Below are 7,568 nucleotides of genomic sequence, written 5' to 3'. Positions count from 1 at the left end.
CCCATTGTTGAAAGTTTTTCCTGGCCCCCGAAAAAACAAAAAAAAGGGTTTTTTTTTTTTGGGGGTTAAAAAAAAAAAAAAAAAAAAAAAAAAAATATATATATATATATATATATATATATATATATATATATATATATATATATTGTGCAGGATGTTTAATCTTTTTTTATCGGTGATATATAAAAAAGTGTACACTGGACTTAGATGTCTTCATGTAAACATAAAAGTGTATTCAAATTCTTCCAGTATGGTTGATGCTTATACCAAAGAAATGGTCTTAAAAGACCCATTTCAAGCATGCTGTCATTTAAAACTAAAAACTGCCTAACTCCATACATTCACTTTTTGTCCATTGCAGTAAACAACACATAGCCTTTAACACAACATAAGTTTTCAAAGCTGTGAAATTCAGTTTGGTCAAAGTCTAATATTTGTTGCATAGAGGAAGGAGTGCAGCTTCCAGAAAAATAATGGAGTGTGCTTCTATTTTTAATATTTTTTCCATTTCCTTGAATGTGAACCGTTTTTGTTTACAGCTGGAAATAAAGAATTAACCTATATTTCATTTGTCTTCCATGTTGAATTCCTACACCACTTTTCTTGCTAATAAGAATTTACAGGATCTAACATCTAGCAAAAGAGACAACACCAATCACATTTGGTAAATATGTAATTACATTCGTTCATGGGACAATAGTGAAGACATGACACTTTCATGCAATTTTAAGTTGTCACTGTAAAGCTTGTGTAACAGTTTAAATTTGCCGTCCTCTCAAAATAACTTGTGTGATACACCATGAAATGTTCCAAATCCACATATATATGGAGATATATGTGTAACTTTTCAAATTCCTCTCATTATTTCTCATGTAGCACATGGTTTTCACAGTCTAACATAGAAGTAAGCCCAAAAAACATACAATAGGAGAAAATGTACCTAAAGTATGATTTTGGATGTTGTGGGGAACCTCAAATACCATAAAAAAAAAAAAAAGAACATGCAAATCGTAAGGAGGAGTCAGACCAAAAGCTCCATACTGCATCAGTTTGGTCTGCATTGCTGTCGTAGGATGTAATTAAAAGTAGCCACACGAAATATTGACACTTTGGGCACAATTTGGGCATTTTCACAAAGGGTTGTACTAATTTTGTTGCCAGCGGTTTAGATATTGATGGCACTGTGTTGAATTATGTTAAGAGGACAGGAAGTTTGCACTCTTATGCAAGCTCTATTGACAACTTTACATTGTATCAAAGTTTCTTATCTTCAGTGTTATTCCAAGAAAAGATATATAAAACTAAAGAAAAACAAAATGTGAAGGGGGTAATCACTCTTTTGAGATATTATAGGTTAGATATTTGGCCACAACAACAAGAAGTGTACTTGGCTTGCTAAAGTGAAATTTTAAAACCTAATTATGTTCTACCGAATATCAAACATATATTGGTAGGATTATTCTAAGGTCTGCCAGTGGAGCTGATGCGTCGGACAGAGTGAGTGGAATACTGAAATGAGCTTCACCTCAAATTAACAATTAAATGATCTGAACTTGCTCCTAATTGGGCTCCCCAACAAGAAAATGATTTTCAGCACACATCTGAACTGGTTTCATTCTGAACTGGATGAATAAAGCAGACTAAGTTGGACTCGTAATTGCTTCTGACCGCAGACATAAAAAAAAAAAAAGAAAAAAAAAAAACTTTTTGGAATCTGTCTAAAAACCACATCAATAACTGAAAACTAAGCTATTTAAATTAGTTCTACACCTTCTGATAGGGAGCAAACTGGCAGAATAATTCCAGGACCTTGTTACTGGCTACAAATAGCCCACAGTTTCTTTGCATCCACAATGGGGGATTTATTCAAATATTAATGATAGAAAATCCACAATAATTTGAAAAGATTCCTCAAGTCGCCTTCTAATGCTGAAGCAAGACTTCATATCAGTGCTCCTTTTGTTCGGAGTCCAAATCCCATTCTGGAACTATTTGGAGGAGTTACCCCTAAAGAAACCCCTCTAACTGGCCTGAAAGTATGCTCCAATAAACTTGATCTGACCCCGAGAGATTAAGCAAAACCGTCTGCTGTTAGGTGTGGGGAAGATGTTCATGCTAGTGGTTAACAAGGCAGCTGCACATGGGGGCAAATGGCAGGTAAGCCGGTGCCGCTCGTCCTCCTTTTCTTTTCTTGTCTGTGAAGAATGTGACAGGAATAAGGCAGGGGTTAGCAAAGCTTTACGGCCCCTACAGGTCACTGTCACTGTCTGTGACCTCTCAAGATTTTCACATGGGGAACCCATAACAAACACCAGCCAGACTGAGCTGCTTGTGGCTTTACTGGAACTGAAACCGTGCGTTTATAGAAACTGCCAGCATGACATTCCAGTGTAAAATGAATAAAAGATTTAGCCACATTACCACTCTGTAATTAGGAAATGAACTTTGACAGATGATCTTGATTCGCATAAAAGTTCTCTTGCAATTTTGGGGAAATTATGTCTGTTCATCCCTCCATCCATCTGTCTGCTTACAGAGGAAAAAGTAAGCACCGTCCCCCCCCATCCTCTTTATGGGGGGAGGGTGGCATTATGGTGCTTATCTTCATGTTAGGATCCATCCAAGCACAATAAAAAATAAAAAAGGGACTTGGAGTTTGATTTTTGCAAAAACTGCAAAAGAGAACTTTCAGTGAGGATTACAAATTGTAAGCTAAATGACGTGCAAGTGGATGTGAGCTCTTACTGTCCAGTGCTGCTTGTCAAAGGTTACATGGAACACACGCAGAGCTACAGAGCTACATTAAAACATGAAGTACTCTAAAGGGTTAATTTTTTTTGTGTCACTTTGAAATCTAACATTTTGCACCTTGTCTTCAAACTATATTTCTATCTGCAAACTAATCATTAGAATAACTTACAAATCATGTAAGTGTGATGGCAGCATTTCCGATTTGTTCCAAACTGTTGTTTCTATAAATGCAAATGGCATTTTATTTGCAAACACCCTATTAAAACTTATAAAACTAGATCACCAGTAACACTTAAAACCTAAAGCATTTCTTCCTAAAACTCCAGATTTAATTGACCTCACATTAGATACAACAGATTTTAAAGTTGGAATTAGTACTTGAGGAAACCTCCCTTTTATTACTTTAAGTCATTTTAAACCAAGAAACTGCACTTTGTTGTCATAATTTAATAGAATGGGTTCTGTTTTTGGAAACATACAAACAGCCAGTTTATCTCAGAAACAGCAGTGGATGTCTTTCCCTGGATCCAGAGTGTGTTTGAAAAACACTGAAAGGCTCTTCTGACAAATCAGAAGGGCCTTTCAGTGATATAATGTCATTCCCTCACCAAAAAACATATGGATTGTTGCTTTGATTTTGTCATGCATGTTTTAGAAATTTATGAATCCCCCATGGAATTAAACAAACCACAAAACTGATTAATTACATAAAATCAAAGTCATAAATGTAAGGAGAAATTAAAGTAATTTCACATTTAAGATTTATAGATACCGTTGTGCCCAGTAAAACCGTAAGATTACCATCAGTGCTCCTAAAGTGGACAGTTTCTTATGAACATTTATGTGAGTGTTCTGGCTGCACGTGATCAGATCATCTGTGACTCCAAAGAAACCCAATAAGGAAATAATTTGCTCTTTTTTTTTTTTAGCTTTTCCCTTCCAGTCACCTTTCAGACATCAACCTGTGACCATTTCCTTTCTGGCTCACAGCACGTTTTAAAGACACACAGCTGATCAATGCACAATGTGATTTTCTTTCACCTTATTAAATGCGAGCCGGGTTTATTTCATTACTGTAAAGCTAAGTATTTGTTATGTTCTTTAGGAGGTTAGCAGGTTTAAAGAAAACATAAACAAAGAAATAAAAGGACTAAAGCAAGATTTTTTTCCTATATTTTCACAGAATACAATATTACACATCTGCAACTGATACCTCTGAAGGTCAGGATTTATTTATCATGAGAGATCACATTAGTTTTCTTGGATTGCATGTTAATATTACAGGACTATGAAAGCAATTTCTGTTTCCACGAAAAATAACAAATGTACAAAATTAGCCATATTTAAAGGTGAAGTTGTATAATGCAACTAAACCAGGAATCTCATGTCCAATACAAGTTTTAATGAGGCTTATAGTCCTACACACTATATCTGTACAAATGCCATGTTGGATTCTTGTTGTGAAGCCCAGTGCAGACAGGAGATAGCCACAATCCTAGTACGAGGAATGTTAATGAAACAAACGACACAGTTTGGACCTACAACAACAAATGAAGAACAAGGACACACCATGAGGATCTGGCAAAGAGTGGATGAGAACAGGGTGATCATTCAACTGTATGCTGGGCAGGGACATGAACAATTCAAATGAACATTGGGGTAATACCCTGAACAAGATAAACACGTATGTTTATTCCTGTTCACTGTATTTGTTCATTCTTTTATGAATAAACATAATAGAACAACCAAAGAGTACACAATCAACTCAAAGTGTTGCAAAATTGTATGAACACATTTTTTTTTTTGAGAAAAATTTGTATCTGTCCAAGATGTACCCAGCCTCTCTCTCAATTATTGCTGTAGGTGGGCACCAGCCCACCCTCCCCTTCTTTGCATTCATTAAAAGAAACTACTTAAACTTCAAAATACATTTCATGATATAGATATAAATAGGGCTGGATGGTTAAAATAAGTCATTATATTTACATTGCCCATTACAGCATGGAGGCAATTCAAAGTCCTTTACACAACAAAAACACAATACAATTAGAAAATAACAGTAATTTCCAGCAAAATGTGGGGGCATGGCTAATTGGATTATGTTGGGCTCAGCATTTTCGGTAGTGCTGTTCATTGGTCGCAACAGGGAAGGAGCTTATCTCAGCAGTCTACGGCTAAGAGGCTGGGTACACCCTGGACAGGTCACCAGACCATTATGGGGCCAACACAGAGACAAGTACAAGACATACTGTGCATTCACAGAAACTTATACCAAAGGTCAATTTACCAATTACCATGCAGGGTTTAGACAGTGGAAGGAAAGTAGAGAACCTGGAGAAAACCCATGGATGCACAATAGGCTGTAGAACATGCTGAATCAACACGGAGCCAAGATTGAAAACGGTCCTTGCTACGAGTTGATAGTGCTAAAGAATACAGCACTGTGCAGCTCAGTGGCGTGACCTTGTAGCAAAAGTTAAATGTTTTGCTTTTTCCAAAACGTTTAGTTCTGATACATTTATAAAAGTTGTCTTTCTTTCACTTTAAAGAAAGTTCATTTTTGTTCATAAAATATGCTTGAACAGGCTCATACCTGTTTTCTCTGCCTTTGGCAGTGAACAAAAAAAAAAAGAAAACTTTATTTTCTAATGAAAGAATTACACAGGAAATCAGGCATGCATGGATCGCATGAGATTATTTAGTGAAACGTGATAACTTTTCAAAAATGTAAATTGCACCTTTGCTCATGCCCTTTTGCCTTTGCTAAGCTCTCCCACAAAGACTTATCGGACCTCCTGCAGCGGCCGACTGCTCAGCAGAAGGTCTTGATGTGTAACCACTGTGACCATTACTTACCCCCAGCAGTGAATGTCGTTGAAAGTTCAAAGTTCAGTAGCGCTTGTATTTTCCATGTTAGGATTTAATGATTTATCTCATTCTGCCGTTACATTTTCCGGCATTTTCTCTAAATAATTTCCAGCGCCCAACAGTTAAAACCATTTGATATTTTTTATTTTATATTTTTGGCCAAAACCACAACTTCAGGCAGAAAAGATTATTCTGATGGACAATATTCAAAGCTTTGTTCTGTAAATAACAGACTCAGTACAAGTCCATCTGGGCTCTTAGCTGTCAGTATATTGGTTTTAACAAGTTTCATTGTAATTTACTTAATTACAACAGACCAACCAAAAAGTAGGGCATTATTAAGAAGGTTTACATTAATTTTACAAAGAACAAATATCTAAAATGTGTCAAATAAATTTGTGTTAAAGCCACTGAGTGAATGTTTCGTACGATCACCATTTACTGCAATTATGGTCTTTAGTCTTTTGAAATATGATACATTTTATGAGCATTTTTATATCAGGTCTTCAATTGTGGGGCCATTTAAGAACATCTAAACCATTCAGTCTGAGCTCTTGATGCTTGAGTCACTTGTTTTGACTCCAAAGAGTGAAATAAGACAGATTTATGTTGATCTTGCTCTCTTGCAGAGACTTAAAGCTGCTCTGATAGGTAAAATGAAAACTTTCATGAGTTCATCCACTTTAACAAAATCTAATTTCTATCTGCATAGAATTAACCTTGGGTCCTGACAAGCCTGCCAGCGTACGTCACGGAATGTGTGTGTGTGCTTTTTTTGTTAAGTAATGTATCTGTGCTAAACATACCTTTTCGAAATGCTTCCCAAAATCTTCCGTTTGGGTTCGTCAGACTGTGAGTGTGAGTTAGGGTTGACTAAAAGTACTGGGAGGTTTTAACCAGATCTGGGTGTTTTCTGCAGAAGGACTTGCAGCCCTATTTTTCAGTCCAAATAAATAGGAAGTACTGAACATTGCTGTCATACATAGTTACTGATGGCATCTAGTATTTTTGTATAACCAGATTATTTAACTGCTTGTTTGCAGTTATTTCAGTTTAGAGCTGAACACTTGCAAATCACACAGTGCTTTTTTCCTAAAAAAAAAAAAAAAAAAGCGGCTCCACACAGTGCATTTAATAGACATGACTGATGTAAATGAAGCAAAGCACCGAAAACCAGCAACTCATATAAAGGCCCTCCACTTGATTGAGAAGGACTCTATTGACATCATTCCGTGGATCAATTAAATTGTGCTTGTTTGATCTTTTAATAACTAGAGACTCCAGACTGGCTAGGCATGTCTGGAGGGCAGAACTGATAATGCTTTGATCTAATATAAGTTAAAAGAATGGTTGGAAACATGCTCTCTTTCTAACAAGGAGGACGCATGGAGGGGAAAGAAGATTCTATTTAGAATGTGAGCCGGCAAATGCAATCAGGCGTGGTGTCTCAGTGAATCATTACACCGTGAAGGGTGATAAAACGCTCACTGGGAGCTGCTGAATGGTGGGCCACACATTTTTGACCAAATGTGGAATGATTATAAATGCAGTCAACTCATTTAGTTGAAGTCAAAGTTACTCTTGATTGAGTGTAGTTTCAAATTCCAGCCAGAATGTGACTTTTTTTTTTTTTTTTATATCGCGATAAAGATATTGTCAAGCTATACTATGGATCTGAAGACACATCAGAGACTTAGAAAAACAAAGTTAAGCAGAATTTCTTTCCAACACAAGGGATACAAGGAAGTAACGCTGACTCGTGATAAATTAGTACTTTTACTTCTATAGGCAAAGTACAAGGAACTAATTTAAGGGGCACGGATGAAAAAGAACCCGACAATGACCTTTAATAAGCATCTGATATTCAAATCAATCAATCAGTCAAATTTATTTGTTTAGCCCATTTAAGCAACAAGGCAGTTCAAAGTGCTTAACATCATAAAAACAAA

The sequence above is a fragment of the Poecilia latipinna genome, unplaced genomic scaffold (genome assembly GCF_001443285.1).
Source record: "Poecilia latipinna isolate Pla-1442-1.1 unplaced genomic scaffold, P_latipinna-1.0 Scaffold1660, whole genome shotgun sequence".
Classification (NCBI taxonomy): domain Eukaryota; kingdom Metazoa; phylum Chordata; class Actinopteri; order Cyprinodontiformes; family Poeciliidae; genus Poecilia; species Poecilia latipinna.
This window is presented reverse-complemented; position numbering follows the sequence as displayed.